General features: G+C 47.0%; 1 protein-coding gene across 3 annotated transcripts in view; it reads left to right on the top strand.

Annotated features, from left to right (window-relative positions):
* Window positions 1-5,469: 5,469 nt before the first annotated feature.
* The window catches only part of LRRC8E (leucine rich repeat containing 8 VRAC subunit E), a 51,313-nt gene continuing 39,379 nt past the window's right edge, over window positions 5,470-17,403 (top strand). For 2 of the 3 annotated variants that reach the window (XM_063931684.1, XM_063931686.1), the window contains exon 1: window positions 5,860-6,105. The gene's annotated coding sequence lies outside the window, so the exon portion shown is untranslated. Of the gene's footprint in view, window positions 5,749-5,859; window positions 6,106-17,403 lie in introns of those variants that run through there. The other variant, XM_063931685.1, reaches the window with a different exon arrangement.

Genomic DNA, 17,403 nt, shown 5'->3' with positions numbered 1-17,403 from the left:
TGTCGACCGACTAAAGTAAACGGGCGTTTTAAAAACCCCTGACGGTGTTTTTGAGACGTCTGGACCGGTACTAATTGTTTGTCGGCCGTCTCATGTCGTCAACCGACCTTGGCGCGTGTTGACATTATCACGTAATTCCCTAAATAAGCCATCCATTCCGGTGTCGACTCCCTAGAGAGTGACATCACCATTACAGGCAATTGCTCCGCCTCCTCACCAACATCGTCCTCATACATGTCGACACACACGTACCGACACACAGCACACACACAGGGAATGCTCTGATAGAGGACAGGACCCACTAGCCCTTTGGAGAGACAGAGGGAGAGTTTGCCAGCACACACCAAAAACGCTATAATTATATAGGGACAACCTTATATAAGTGTTTTCCCTTATAGCATCTTTTTTATATATTTCTAACGCCAAATTAGTGCCCCCCCTCTCTGTTTTAACCCTGTTTCTGTAGTGCAGTGCAGGGGAGAGCCTGGGAGCCTTCCCTCCAGCCTTTCTGTGAGGGAAAATGGCGCTGTGTGCTGAGGAGATAGGCCCCGCCCCTTTTTCGGCGGCCTCGTCTCCCGCTCTTAACGGATTCTGGCAGGGGTTAAATATCTCCATATAGCCCCCGGAGGCTATATGTGAGGTATTTTTAGCCAAAAAAGGTTTTCATTTGCCTCCCAGGGCGCCCCCCTCCCAGCGCCCTGCACCCTCAGTGACTGCCGTGTGAAGTGTGCTGAGAGGAAAATGGCGCACAGCTGCAGTGCTGTGCGCTACCTTAAGAAGACTGAGGAGTCTTCTGCCGCCGATTCTGGACCTCTTCTCGTTTCAGCATCTGCAAGGGGGCCGGCGGCGAGGCTCCGGTGACCATCCAGGCTGTACCTGTGATCGTCCCTCTGGAGCTAATGTCCAGTAGCCAAGAAGCCAATCCATCCTGCACGCAGGTGAGTTCACTTCTTCTCCCCTAAGTCCCTCGTTGCAGTGATCCTGTTGCCAGCAGGACTCACTGTAAAATAAAAAACCTAAGCTAAACTTTTCTAAGCAGCTCTTTAGGAGAGCCACCTAGATTGCACCCTTCTCGGCCGGGCACAAAAATCTAACTGAGGCTTGGAGGAGGGTCATAGGGGGAGGAGCCAGTGCACACCACCTGATCCTAAAGCTTTACTTTTTGTGCCCTGTCTCCTGCGGAGCCGCTATTCCCCATGGTCCTTTCAGGAACCCCAGCATCCACTAGGACGATAGAGAAATGTATAACACATTTTTTATTGCCGGGATCACGTCACGGATGTTCCTAGTGGATTGTGTATATGTCTCCACCTTGTCGACACTGGAGTCAGACTTCGTGTCGACATCTGTGTCTGCCATCTGAGAGAGCGGGCGTTTTTGAGCCCCTGATGGCCTTTGAGACGCCTGGGCAGGCGCGGGCTGCGAAGCCGGCTGTCCCACAGCTGTTACGTCATCCACCCTTTTATGTAAGGAGTTGACACTGTCGGTTAATACCTTTCACCTATCCATCCACTCTGGTGTCGGCCCCACAGGGGGCGACATCACATATATCGGCCTCTGTTCTGTCACCATATAAGCCTCCTCATTCAACATGTCGACACAGCCGTACCGACACACCGCAGACACACAGGGAATGCTCTAAACGAGGACAGGACCCACAAAAGCCCTTTGGGGGGACAGAGTAAGAGTATGCCAGCACACACCAGAGCGCTATATATATACAGGGACTAACTGAGTTATGTCCCTAATAGCTTTTATATAATATACTGTATACAGTGCCAATTTTAATGCCCCCCCTCTCTTTTCCCTCTTACTGTACTGTAGAATTGCAGGGAAGAGCCAGGGAGCTTCCCTCCAGCCGAGCTGTGAGGGAAAAATGGCGCCAGTGTGCTGAGGAGATAGGCTCCGCCCCTTTTTCGCGGCCTATTCTCCCGTTTTTTATGGAATTCTGGCAGGGGTATTTACCTCATATATAGCCCCTGGGGCCATATATTGAGGTATTTTAGCCAGCCAAGGTGTTTTTATTGCTGCCTCAGGGCGCCCCCCCCAGCGCCCTGCACCCTCAGTGACCGGAGTGTGAAGTGTGTGAGAGGAGCAATGGCGCACAGCTGCAGTGCTGTGCGCTACCTTGGTGAAGACAGAGTCTTCATGCCGCCGATTTTCCGGACCATCTTCTTGCTTCTGGCTCTGTAAGGGGGACGGCGGCGCGGCTCCGGGACCGAACATCAAGGCTGGGCCTGCGGTCGATCCCTCTGGAGCTAATGGTGTCCAGTAGCCTAAGAAGCCCAATCCGGCTGCAAGCAGGCGAGTTCGCTTCTTCTCCCCTTAGTCCCTCGCTGCAGTGAGCCTGTTGCCAGCAGGTCTCACTGAAAATAACAAATTCTAAGACTATAACTTTCTAAGAGCTCAGGAGAGCCCCTAGTGTGCATCCAACCTCGGCCGGGCACGAAATCTAACTGAGGCTTGGAGGAGGGTCATAGTGGGAGGAGCCAGTGCACACCAGGTAGTCTAAGATCTTTCTAGAGTGCCCAGCCTCCTTCGGAGCCCGCTATTCCCCATGGTCCTTACGGAGTTCCCAGCATCCACTAGGACGTTAGAGAAATAGGGAAACACAGGCACTGGGGCACAATACAGAACATATGGAGGATTTGTTTACAATATACTTTTTTCACTTTAAAAGTCCTTGAATGTTGTCCCCTTTTTCTGTATAAGTGTAGTGATACAATTCACCCCAGCCCACCTAGTGGCCACCAGGTGGTGGTGGGGTTTGCAGGTTAGGGGGTGCTGGGCTGAAGCTTTGCCTAGGGTGCAGAGAGACTGTGCATTGGCCCTTCCGGAAGGTGCACAGTGCATTCCACCATTATCAGTACACTGACAAGGCCCAATTTCAGAAGGTCTTTGATCTAGACTAAAGAGGTCTACAGTCAATAGGTCTACCACTAATGGTAGCCGTGCATTAGGTCGACAGGGTCAAAAGGTCCAACATAGAATAGGTAGACAGTACAAATGGTCGACAGGGTCAAAACGTCAACAGGGAAATGGTCGGTGTTTTGTCACTTTTTGGCCACAAACAAGACCCATTAGTGTACTGCTTCACTTACCATGCTTCGGGCAAGGTTACTATTCCCAATGGTAGTCCACGTGGATGGTAAAGTATGAAAAAGTTGAAAAAAATGAAGAATAAATAAAAAAATTGTTGAACTGTCTACCTTTTGACCCTGTCGACCTAATGCATGTCTACCATTAGTGGTAGACCTATTGACTGTAGACCTCTTTAGTCTAGATCAAAGACCCTCTGAGATTGGGCCTTGTCAGTGTACTGATAATGGTGGAATGCACTGTGCACCTTCCGGAAGGGCCAATGCACAGTCTCTCTGCACCCTAGGCAAAGCTTCAGCCCATAGGCGCCGATTTCGTGGGTACTCCAGGGCCAGAGCACCCACGGTCAATCAGGAGCACCCACGGAACCAGCCGCTGCCCCAGTTACTGCTAGCCGCCGAAGCCCCCGCAGTGGATTGAGACGCAATTGGGGCACTTCTGTACAGTGCAGTATAAAACCCCTTACAAAAAATGGCTGCATTTGACCGCTAGCGCCTGTCTCCCCGGCGGTGGGCATTTTAAGGTTTTTTTTTACACTGCAATGTATGGAAGCGCTTCTGCAGCCCCCAGCGCGTCTCAATCCACTGCAGGGGCTAGCAGTATACTTAGTGATGCCCACACCCACCCTCCCATACTTTGCTGGCAGTGCACATGAAACCCCTGCAAGCATGGAACCAACAGCATGAAACCCCTATCAACGAGCATGAGACCCCTGACAACAGGCAGGTAATTTAAAAGTAATTAGAAGCCTTACTATGTGGCATCATTTGTAAGGGGCATTATTGTGTGTGGGGCATAAAATGGTGTCAGGGCCATACCTGTGTGTGGCATAATATGTAATTGATGTTACAGTGTGTGTCATAACGCATAATGGTCATTACGGTGTGTGGCATATTGTATAATGGGCATTACGGTGTGTTGCATAATGTGTAATGGGCATTATGGTGTATTGCATAATGTGTAATGGGCATTATGGTGCGTTGCACAATGTGTAATGGGCATTAAGGTGTGTGGCATAATGTGTAAGGGGCATTAGTCACTACCGCGGCTGCCCGTTCATTCCTGCTGCCGAGCACCCACCAGCAAAAACACAAATCGGCGCCTAGGCTTGCGTCCACCTCTGAAACAGGCTCACTATGGGAGAATGGGAGGTATGAGAATGGCGGCAGCAACTGTGAGAGAATAAAGATACATATTCCTCAGACTATAAGGGACAGAACAGGCAGTAGAGGGAGGGAGCAGGGAGGGGACTGATGGGTACTGAAACTTGTTGCGGCCACTTTACAATCCTTCATCATGACCGCAAGAACAAGCATCACTGTGCTATTATCTCCCTCCACCCACAGGTCCCACGCCTTCTTCTTCCTCCTCTCTGTGATCTATGTGGTTATTTATTGTGTATAATTTTCCATGTCCCTGCCAGGCCAGCCACTAGGTGTCATGTACATTAATGTATATATTCATATTGTACATTACTGAGATTGGATTAGTAAACTTAAGAGGGTACAAATGGAACGATATTAGCCTATTTTCTAAGCGATCTGTCTAGATCACTTAGAAATGAAGCACTGTTCACTCCATGTGAATACCTCACAGTGATAGCGATGCGCGGCCCCACGCGTCGCTATCGCTGGCTCAGATCTTGACTGCATGCGGTCAAGATCTGGCTAGATCGCAAGGCTCTCATTGAACCTTGCAGCCTAGTTAGGATTTGGCTAGCACACATCGTAGCGTGTGTACAGACACTTGCTGCGATGTGTGCTAAGCCCACATATGGCTAAGCGCGAAGCATACATTGCGCTGAGCCCGAATCGCTCAGTGTGTACCCCCCTTTACTAATATCCTTTATATATACATCACTCATGCTCAGCTGTGCTTCACAGATAACATATGATCATCAATGGTATCAGTCCCTGCCCCATTGGAGCTTACAGTCCCTAGAACAGAGGTTCTCAAACGCAATCCTCATGGCACCCCAACGGTCCAGGTTTTAAGTATAGCCATGCTTGGTCACAGGTGACTTAATTAGTACCTCAGTCAATTTAATTTAACCATCTGTGCTGAGTCATGGATATACCTAAAACCTGGACTGTAGGGGGGCCTTGAGGAATGCATTTTTGAAACTCTGTCCTAACACACATTTACTACTAGGTGCATACCCTCCACCTGTACCTTTTTGGCAGGTACAGCACCTTTTTTTTTTATGGTATGTATCTGCCATAAAGGGCTTTGTACCGACTTTTGACTCTCCAAATTAACATTGAAAGTATAAGAAAGGTGGAATGACCACGCCCCCTTCTCTGTAGTCACGCCCCTTTCCTAATTTGTACCAGTTTTCGTGTGTAAAATGTTGGAGGGTATGTAGGTGGGGATCTGGTCTCTAGGTTGACACGTTTTAGGTCGACAGGTCAATGGGTGTAAGGGGTCATGCAGGAGAATGTGCAGCTAAGAAAAGAAAGACCGGCAGGCTACATTCATCTGCATATATTTAGCTCTGACCCCCAGTTTACATTAAAGTTCTTTTAGGTAACCTGAAGTTTTTAATAGTACCTGGACCATTAATAGTGATAACAGGAATGTGCCTCTGTCTGTCTATCTCTATTTGCTGGTGTGCCTGTGAGCAGTGTGGTGCTGGGCTCCCCAGGGCAGGTAAGTGCTCCCACCCCGAGGTGACTGGCTGAGTGAGCGCACATCTGCCCCTCTCCCCTGCTGCTGCTGTGTATGACACTAGTACTCCTGTGTGATATGCTGTATATAGTATAGGTTTGGAGTTTGGTGTGCTGGCCCCTCCCCGCCTCCTCTCTCACCAGCAGCCTATTCATTCCTGCTCCCAGCTCCGGGGCTCCCCTCCCTCTGCACTCCGAGCACAGCCAGGCGCCGGCAGCCGGGACACAAGTGCCCCTACAAGCTACACAGTGGGACCTCGTAACCCCAGCATGGCCCGAGGTCAGTCCGCAGGATGATCTAGGCGGGGTCCGGTATCTGCCTGCCCGGAGGAGATCTACGGTAAGTGTCCGTACCTGCGCTTGTCCCATGCAGGCTGCATGAGGGCTGCTGCCAGCGGAGAGGGAGGGTCGCGGCTGCTGCTGCTGCCGGGACTCGGGAAAGTTAGGTCTGGTGTCATCTGTATACAGCTGCTGCTTATATATAGGGTACAAGCGCCTTCACCTATACTGTACTGCCATGTCTAGAATAGTACAATAGCCATTATATATGACTGTGTGTATGTATGTATGTATATATATATATATATATATATATATATATATATATAACACATTTTTTTATCGTTTTAAATACATGATCATGAGTTGCTGCATATAAACATGTAATTTGGTATTGCTGTGTGTGTGTGCGCGTGTGACATTCATTATGTGTTGTTGCATATACATGTGTATACATCATCATGCATTATGTATTGCTGTATTTAAACACCGGAAAGTTTTCAGATCAGCCGCACATAGCTCTCACATATGATATTAGCACTATTTCTGTTCCTGGGCTGAGGACTGCTTAGTAGTGTATTTCTATTTCATAAAACTGAGAGTCCAGAATTCTCATTGTGTATATTTGTGTGATTGTGTAGGACAGCTACCTGGAGTATAGCTGTGTGTTGGAGCAGCTTCTCAGGCAGATATATGGAAGAGGAGAGATCACTGGTTAGTAGTGAGCGATGTCCTTATAGTTGGTGAGCGTTGGATAAATTGCAAAAACACAAATTAGGCGATTGTCGTCAGACTGCGCATGCGCTGCATATGCACTGTGCGTGCGAGAAGGCCAAATTACGATTGCCGCACGCTTACAGGCTCAGTGAGATGTCATTGCAAATTGATTGACAGGAAGTGACCATTTGTGGGAGACAACATGGTGTTTGTGGGGAGTGGTTAGGAAAACGCAGGCGTGTCATGGACGTTTTTGGGCGTATATCCGACGTCGGCTGCAGTGCTTGCAATTAAAATCATGGCGCTGTTGAGACTGCATCCGCATTATTCTGAGTAGGCATGGGTCAACCGTAACTGTCAATGGTATTCGGTTTCTGTGTATGGATCGCAATTCTGCAAATGCCTAGGCACAGTTGCGATCCCATCGGTGGGGATCTTTTACCAATTCAGGGCAGCTCTTCACATGCGATTTCTAGCAGTAGCAGTTTCAAGACAATCCCAATTTCCCTCTCAATAGCGATCCATGCTGAATGAGACCAGTGTGCGGATGCTGAGGTAATGGTAGCATTTTGTGCCGCTTAGTAGTTCTGCCCGAAGGCAGCCTTTTTTACTGAATGAGAAAACAAGGTATCTCCCTGGTTCAGAATCACTTAGGCAAATGGCTGGAGGGTAGAACTGTACTTTATTGTCAGTTGCACACAATATAAACACTACTATCCATAATACACACCAGAAGGAATGCTGCATAAAGAGACTACTAAACAACCCACCACACAAAGGACAATATTCCGAATCGCTTTGGAGCAGTGATCCAGCAGCTGAGCCCCCAGGTTCTTTTGGCGAGGACAGAGTCCATGGAGATACAACCACTGACGTGGCCCACCAGGAACCACGACCCCAGTGCTGCAGAAGAGAGACTACTGGCAAGGTCTGGTCACCTTTTAAGCATGGTTTGGGTCTCCTGTGATGTTCCCGTGCAGGTTTTAGATTCCCTGACGGACTGGTTCCCTGATTATTGGAGGGCTATCACCTCTGCTCCCCCTGCATGGCACCCCGGGGTGGTCAGCTTCAGGCAGTCTGAGGAAGATTAAAGGGTGTTCTAGTGGGGATTTAAAATCTGCACAGGAATTGATTAGAATAGTGATTTTTGTCTCTATGGGGGTCATTCTGAGTTGATCGCACGTAGCAACTTTTTGCTGCCAGTGCGATCAACTAGACGCCGTCTATGGGGGAGTGTTTTTTTGCATAGCAAGGCTGCGATCGCTTGTACAGCCTTGCTATGCAAAAAAAGTTTTGTGTAAAACAAGACCAGGGTAAGACTTACTTACCCTATGCGATGAATCCAGCGTTGCAGGTCCCGGAATTGACGTCAGACATCCGCCCTCCAAACGCCTCGACACGCCTGCGTTCGGATCTTCACGCCCAGAAAATGTTGAGTTGACGCCCGGAATGCCTTCCTCCTGTCAATCTTGCGGTCGCCGCTGCGACTGCTTTCTTCGGCAATGACGCGCCTGCACAGTTCCGACACGATCACACTGCTGCGACGTAGCGCAGCGTGCGATCTGGTCGGAATGACCCCCTATGTTTAGAAAATCAACATACGGTTGTGTTACTAACAATTTGGATAGTGCTAGGTTGGTGGTGCTCCCAGATACTAGTTCAGAAAACGGTATTAAGGGGGTGGGGGAGATTATTATTATTATTATTACATTTTATTTATAGGGCGCCACAAGTGTTTCGCAGCGCCGTACAAAGGACAGTACAGGGAGAGAAAACTTAGCATAACAGTAAATAAATAACAAAAATGGAGTGCAGGTAACAAAGAGCAACACAATTCTCAAAACATAATACAGCTTAGATGTAAGTAGCGAAGGAGTAATCATTGTACTACTTGGGGCTGGCGGCCATAGATAGAGATGAGCCTTTACCAGCAGGAGAGAAAGCAGGTAAAGATGGTCGCTGAGTGAAATGTGTCAAGAAGAGGGTTTAGACAAGAGGAAAGAGGGCCCTGCTCTGAAGAGCTAACAATCTAGTGGGGAGGGGCAACAGACAGATGACATGAGGTGCAAGCAGGTAGAAGCCTGATGGTGGTATGCGAGCAAAGCAGAGATGTCCAAGGCATGGGGGAGGGGGATTGAGGAGCAGCCTAAGGACTAGGTTATGCATCGGAAGGGTACGCTTTGATGAATAGGTGGGTTTTCAATGCCCGTTTGCAGCTTTGCAAGGTCGGGGAGAGTCTAATGGAGCGGGGGAGCGCGTTCCACTGAAGGGGTGCAGCACGTGCAAAATCCTGAACTCGTGCATGGGAAGCAGTGACCAAGGCAGAGGAGAGGCGACGGTCATCAGCCGACCGTAGTGGGCGGGAGGGAGTATGAAGGGAAAGGAGGTTGGAGATGTAGGGAGCAGTGGAATTAGAGATGGGCTTGTATGTGATTGTGAGGAGTTTGAAGAGGATTCTGTAGGGGAATGGGAGCCAGTGTAGGTTATGTCGAAGGCAAGTGGCAGAAGTGGAGCGGCGGGAGAGGAAGATGAGCCTAGCTGCAGAGTTGAGGACAGATTGGAGGGGAGCGATGTGGGAGCAAGTGAGGCCAGTGAGGAGCACATTGCAGTAGTCAAGTCGTGAGATGACCAGTGAGTGGATGATAAGTTAGTTGCACTCTGGGAGAGAAATGGCCTGATGCGAGCAATGTTGCGTAGCTGGAACCGACAAGATTGCGCCAGAGCTTGGATGTAGGGTGCAAAGGAGAGGGAGGAGTCAAGAGTGACGCCCAGGCAGTGGAGTTGGGGAACGGGGGAGATGATAGTGTTGTCAACAGTGATAGAGATGTTTGTATGGGGTGTTGCTCTGGCTGGGGGAAAGATAATAAGTTCAGTTTTATCCATGTAGATGTACTAAGCCTTGGAGAGAGAGAGAGAGTAGCAGCCAATCAGCTCATAACTGACATTTTTCAAACGCAGCCTGTAACATGGCAGTTAGGAGCTGATTGGCTGATACTTTATTTCTGTCCACTTTATCACTCTCCAAGGCTTAGAACATAGACCCCTTAGTCTATCTGGGGCACACTTCTACAGTATATTTATTGTATGTATAATAAGTTATTCAAATATTACTTTTATTAATGTACTTAATCGCAAGATGGCATACAGACATTTTATATAGGAAAAGGTCACTAATATCTTCAGCAGAATAGTGACTATAGAAATGTTCTATACATTTATATTACCCCTTAGGTTTGATCAATTGTTTACAATTACACTTTATCCTTCTCATAGTATACAGTGATAATAGGGGAAATAAACCGTAAGTAAAGCGACAGTCGGAGCCGTAATGTGACCAGTTTTTCTCTTACTGAGGTTCAATCTCAAGAATTATATTTTCAATTATGGAAGAGAATAACATTGACTGTATTTTCCAGACACCCATCAGAAAGAACAATTTTGCAACACAATATTAATAAGCTTTTCAATGCTGTGCAGTATTTGAAAATAACATAGATTCCAAGATTAAGGGTCTGATTTATCACCATCCGCATATGAGTATGTGATGAGATAAAATGGACCCAATTTGCAATGCGACTATTAATTACATCACATGGATGTATAAGTAATCGCATGCAGGGACAGGGCTTGCAAGAAAGCTCTGTCCTGGTGATGCCACTTCACAGAATTATTGGGTTACTTTTCATGAAAAAAATACCCCGATTATGAGCTGCACATGTGCCGCCACCCAACATCTCTGATGCTACCATCACCACTGACACCCCCCCTGCGCCACAAACTGATCATACTCACCAGGCAGGGATGGGTGGTCAGAGCTCCTGGAGGGCTGCCGGTCATCGGGGCTCCTTGCTGCTGTGACCTCCGGTGCTGTAAAGTGAGCTGCTGATTTGCAGCATCACTGGAGGTCATAGGAGCAGCAGGGAGCCCCAATCACCAGTCCCAGGGTAGGTGAGTATGATATAACTTTTTTTTTTTTTTTTTCACAGTGATGAGCTCGTGTGTCCATCGGGCACAAAGGGCTGATCACACTGCCGGCTCCCTGGACAGCAGAGAAAGCTGTGCAGAAGTACAGGATCTACAGTGAGCTGTGTGATTATGCCATCTTAAGCTGGCGTAATTATCACAGGGCTCACTGCAATATTTTTTTCACAATTGTTTTTAGTAAATTCGTCCAGATCGCATTTCCCATTATAAGTATGGGAAATGCGATCTTGGTTTCTTTTTTTTAAATTCAATACTTTTTATTGATTTTCTGTATTCCAAGAAAACAAAAACAAAAACTAAACCAGAACAAATCCTATCCTAGGGAATGCGCAGATTCCCATAATTTGTAACATACATTTCTATCAGAAAGAGGTGCAGGCTTAAATTCGGAGACAGAAATTACGAATTAGGACTGAATTCGCGGGTTAGCATGGAGCGCACAAATATATTATACCATAGACATATTCGTTTATGACAACAAATCAAAATCATATAACAATCACATAGCAACATCATGGGCAAAGGAGCGGCCGGCCGCATGCGCCCAACACAAAGAAAGGATAGGCAACTCACACGATGCACATCCATATTCACAGACCCACTCTAGCCCTCAATTACATATCTAGTCCCCCAGATATCTAGATACAGAGCTCGCAATGGTGAGCGCTCAGACACTCCGGTTCAGGGAGTATGGAGATTCAAGCCATCTACCACACAGGTCTTGATACTTTTTCCTCGCTTTTCTAGCTAAGTATACATATTTCTCGTGTGAGGCCGTATCGTTTACAAGTGAGACGCAGGACCGCAATGTGGGCGTATCTTTGGCTAGCCAAAGCCTGGCTATACACACCTTGGCCAAGCCACATAGATTAATTACATATCTTCTGGCAGGGGGGTCCAGGGCATCCTCCTCCACAGCTGATAACACACATGTCAACGGGGAGCATATTGACGAGGGAATTCCAGTCGACACCAGGGCGTTAATAACCCCTGACCAGAATACAGCAATATTGGGGCAAAGCCAGATAATGTGCCAGAAATCTGCGTCCAGACTACCACAATTAGGACATCTGGTGGAAATAGTACCCCCTATATGGCTCAATCGCACTGGTGTCATATATACCCTGTGTGATATAAACAGTTGAATTTGTTGGTATCTAGTGGTGGTAGTAGAGAATCATGGAGAACATAAAGCACCCTCCCATAGCTCATCAGAAATGGCACCCAGGTCAGATTCCCACTTATTCCTAAGAAGGGATAACGGGTCAGAGTAGTGAGAACGAAGCACGCCTGTATAAATGTTGGACACCAGATGTCCGTTCCCCAGGGATTGCAGGAGAGATTTGACCGTGGAGTCAGTAATCATCGGAGTAACGGGAAATTGTGCGTTAATCACGTGTCTCAATTGCAGGTAGCGGTAGAAATGAGAGGAGGGTACACTAATCCTGTTGGAGTTGCAGGAAGGATTTCAGTATACCATCGTTATACAAGTGTCCCAGGGATGTCACCCCCACCTCCCCCACACCTCCCCCACACCTCCCCAGTCTGCAGCGAGGCCAATTCTGGAAAGCCGAAAGCATTGTCCAGAGGAGTATCTGGGTCAATACCTTGGCCCAATAGGATAACATGTACCTGTTTCCATACAAGAATGGCCTGTTTTATTATAGGGATCTTGGACACTTTTGGGTTCCCACAGAGAAGCATCTGCAATGGAGAGCCGTCAGGATACACCCACAAAAGCATTTGTGAGTGTATAGTGAGAGCATCAGAAGCAGTCACCCACTCCCATATATGTGCCAACTGCGCAGCGTAGTAGTAAAATCGAAAGATAGGGAGAGCCAAGCCTCCCAACACTCTCGGTCTGGACAAGATGTCAAGTCTCAACCACGCTCTCCTGCTGGCCCAGATCAAGGAAGACAGCAGACTATCAATCTGTCTGAATATTTTTAAGGCAATGTATATAGGGGACTGCTGGAGGACGTAAAGGAGTTTAGGCAAATACACCATTTTCACCAAATTGACCCTACCAGTAACAGTCAGGGGCAGAGTTCCCCAAACCTTGACCTTCGAGCGGAGATACACCATCTGTGGCACCATATTAAGGGAAACGTAGGTACTAGGGTCATTTGATACCCATATACCCAGGTATTTGAAAGAATCTACCCATTTAAGCGGGGTTTGGATGAATGGGGCCACCGGGATCATGCCTCTAAGTGGAGTAATGGTGGATTTATCCCAGTTAATTTGGAGCCCGGAGAAGCGTCCGTAGTTGGTTATCAAATCAAGGAGTTTTGGCAAGGAGGAAACATAATCATCCACGAAGAGCAAGAGGTCATCAGCGTATAACGCTATCTTAACCTCTCTAGCGCCCACCCTAATACCCACAATATCATGAGTAGCTCTAATCAAACACGCCAAAGGTTCAATTGCAATGGCAAACAGAGTTGGGGAGAGAGGGCAGCCCTGCCTCGTTCCCCTGGACAAGGGGAAGGAGTGCGATACAAACCCGTTCACCGAGACTCTGGCCACGGGCAGGAAATATAATAATTTAACATAGCTGATAAAGTTGGGACCCGTGCCAAACTTACCCATAGCCTCCCATAGGAAGGCCCACTCCACAGAGTCAAAGGCCTTTGCGGCATCTAAAGAGGCTATAACGGCAGAGCGGGCCTCCCCCCGAGAAACCTGAAAATGAGTGAACAGGCGCCTCAAGTTAACAGCAGTGGACTTACCAGGCATGAAGCCCGTTTGGTCAGGGTGAATAATTTGGGTGATAACCCTATTAAGTCTGGAAGCCAGAACCTTGGCTAAGATTTTAACATCCGTGGGCAGCAGGGAAATAGGACGGTATGAGTCAACCCTCCTGGGGTCTTTATCTGGCTTGGGAATTACTATAATCAAAGCCTCCGCCATAGACGGAGGAAGCATGTTCTGGGCAAAAATTTTATTGAATAAGTCAAGCAATTGAGGGGCAAATTTTTTTGTATGTTTCTTGTATAATTCTGATGGAATGCCATTAAGGCCAGAGGCCTTACCATCGGGGGTGGCAGAGATCGCCTCCAATGACAAAGGAGCATCAAGAAGAGCCCTGGCTTCACTGGAGATACAGGGCAATTGAATTCCATCTAAATAATTACTCAGTTCTAGCGGGGAACAGGTCAATTTGGAACTATATAGTGCTTGATAGTATGAGACAAACTCCGCCACAATCTGGGGGGTGCGGTCCAGTACCGACCCAGTCGAATTCGGAACCTCCACTACAGTATGAGAGGAGCGGTCCCCTCTCGCAAGATTAGCCAGATAAGAGCCTGGTCTATCCCCAGTAGCATATTGGACATGCGAGGAGAAGAGAAGTCTGTGCTGGGTTTTCCCCCACAGGTATTCCTTCCATTCACCCTGAGCATGGAGCCAATCCAATTTAGAGGCATCCAAGCTGTCTTGCACATAGGTCATTTCTGAAGCAACAACCCGGGCCTCCAGGTCAGCCTCACATTTACTAAAGGAGGATTTAAGGCTCCCTACCCGTTTAATCAACGTTCCTCTCATATAAGCCTTAAAAGTGTCCAACAGCAGAGACACCTCAGTGGCGTCTCCATGCGATCTTGGTTTCTAAAAAAAAGAAAGAAAATGAATTAAAGGGTTGGAGCAGTTTTTCAGGAAAAAAAACTGCTCCAAAAGCCCTTTAATTCATTCAGGTGATACTAAACTAATATGAAAAGGTTGTGAAAGCACTCCTTTTCACATTATTTTAGTAAAAAAAAAAAAAAGATAATAAATGCCTGTAAGACTTAACTGGTATTAGTGCATCATATTAAGCAATACGCTATATCTTAGCATAAACTGGCCGTCAAAAGAAACAATTTAGCAACTTGTTTAGTCTCAAACAGACTGTACGATGTAAAATAAGATTTGCATTTCTGATATGACCATCAGATCATTTGTGTAAAGACATGGTTTATTGTTTAATATGATACTATAATATCAACAAAGTTTCAAAACTTGCTATTTGTGTCATTTTTTTAAATACAGCATTGCATTGAACAGTCTATTTGAGACTTACGGGTCTATTTACTAAGCCTTGAATGGAGATAAAGTACCAGCCAATTAGCTCCTAACTGTCATTTTTCAAACTCAGCCTGTGACATGGCAGGTAGGAGCTGATTGGCTGGTACTTTATTTCCATCCAAGGCTTAGTAAATAGACCCCTAAGTTGCGGAAAAAAAATGTTGACAAACAGTTTATGCTAATATACAGCTTATTGTTTAATATGATGCACGAATAACGTTAAGTCTTAAGGGCCCCATACACTAGAACGATTATGCCCGATTTCAGCCCAGTTTGGCCATTCGTCCCGAAATATTGGGTGAAATCGGGCATTTTGGCTGTGTATTCAATCCGATCCTATCCGATGCGCGGCCCTGTGAGCATCGGATCCGATCCTCCAGATTGAATGTACTGCACATTCAATCTGGTCCGACCCCGCAAGCGTGGCTGGGATCGGCCAGGACCGCCCAAGATACATTGGGGTCAATTCTATTCTCCGATAGTTGAATAGCGCCGGGAGTTTGCTTCCGGCGCTATTCAATACAGCGACGACTGACCTTCAATTGTCGGGAATTCTTCTCTCATCCCCGGGGGATGAGAGAAGAAACCCGTCAAAAGTGCGGCCGGCGCGAGGCTGATTCTGTCGGGAATCAGCCTCGCGCCAGGGAGTTAAGTCGGAGAATGCCCGTTCTCCCGACAATACAACCTGTTTAGTCGTCGAGAACGGGCCATCGCCGACTTAACTGGAGCTGAATTGAATAGCGTTGGGAGCTAATTCCCGGCGCTATTCAACTGTCGTAGAATAGAATTGACCCCATTGTATGCAAAAGGACAGCATACGATGTATCTTGGGCGATCCTGCCGCTCGGGAGGCTGCCGGGGTGATCGCCAGCGATCGCCTGAGACATGTCAGCTGGACATGTCGCAGTAGTGTATGGGGCCCTTTAACCTTGGAATCTACAGTATGTTATTTTCAAATACTGCACAGCATTGAAAAGCTCATTAATATTGTGTTGCAAAATTGTTGCTTCTGACGGGTGTTTGGAAAATACAGCCAATGTTATTCTCTTCCATAATTGAAAATATAATTGTTTAGATTGAACCTCAGTAAGAGAAAAACTGGTCACATTACGGCTCCGACTGTCGCTTTACTTACTGTTTATTTCCCCTATTATCACTGTACACTATGAGAAGGATAAAGTGTAATTGTAAAGAAATGATCAAACCTAAAGGGGTAATATAAACTCCTCTGGCCAGCGCCATCCACTTGTGTGTGCTTACGGATCAATGGGTCAACAGGCACAAGGTCGACACGTTAAAGGTTGACATGGGGTTTATATTTTGGTGTCGTGACCAGGATCCCCAATTAGTGCACTGTGTCCCCTTGCATGGCTCGCTTCGATCGCCATGTTGCAAGCACGGTGCCTCGCTCCTCTACAGCTGCGCTTGGCACCGGTTACTATTCCCAGTTCTAGTCCACCTGGATGGTAAAGTATGAAAAAGTTGAAAATAAAAATGGTAAATGCATGTCAACCTTTAATTTGTCGACCATTGCCATGTCAACCTTTTTTCACTCTTGACCTTTTGTCCATGTCCACCAATAGTGGTCGACCTATTGATTGTCGACATTCGTAATGTCAACCTATCATTCAGATACCATTCAGTCAGTGGACATATTAGGGAATCTAGGTGGAGATGTATCAAATCTTGTAGAGAGATAAAGTGGAAAAGTTGCCCATTTGGCTTCTAACTCCAAGGGCTCAATTCTGATAAACGTGAGGGGGCTAGTCGCTGTTGCGAGTAACAGTATAGAAACACCGGCAATGGCAGCGCAACTTGCCCCCCTTGTGACCTGGACTCGTGGATTTTTGTACGCAGACCTACATGGCTGCAAACAGTCCGGCATTAGCTTAAAGTGCAGCATATAGCCGTCACTGCAGCAAAGTTATGCTTCATTGAATTGACCCCCAAGATTTGATAAATCCACTAAAAAATCAACTACAATATAAGCACTTGTGAGACGGGATGACAAGTGGGATTAACTTTTATGTTTAAATATCAGGCACTCTGCTCAGCTAAAATCGGTGGTCTAGCACAGATAAGTGCAGCTGTCTGCTGGTTACATAGCACAGCCTAGTACTCTGGTCCAGTGGTTACATAGCAGTCAATAGATAGACACCATATGTTAGACAGACATTAGGTCGACATGGTCAAAAGGTCGACATGAAAAAGGTAGACAATACAAAAGGTCGACATGAAAAAGGTAGACATGTTTTTTGCATTTTTGTGATTTGTGTGGATAGTTTTGTCATCTGGGACCCCCAATTGTAGAAAGGCATACCCTCATGGGGCTCACTTCGCTCGCCACGCTTCGGGCTCGCTGCGCTCGCCACAAGGTTTATATCCAACTCTATGCCGACATGGATAGAGAAGGTATGAAATAGTCCAAAAACATGTTATATTTAAAAAATAAAATAATTTGTCTATCTTTTTTGTTGTTGACCATTTTCATGTCGGCCTTTTGACCCTGTCGACCTTTTGTACTGTCTACCCTTTACATGTCGACCTTTTGACCATGTCGACCTTATGTCTGTCTAACATATGGTGTCTATCT

This window comes from Pseudophryne corroboree, chromosome 6 (assembly GCF_028390025.1).
Source record: "Pseudophryne corroboree isolate aPseCor3 chromosome 6, aPseCor3.hap2, whole genome shotgun sequence".
In the NCBI taxonomy this organism is placed as follows: domain Eukaryota; kingdom Metazoa; phylum Chordata; class Amphibia; order Anura; family Myobatrachidae; genus Pseudophryne; species Pseudophryne corroboree.
This window is presented reverse-complemented; position numbering and strand designations above follow the sequence as displayed.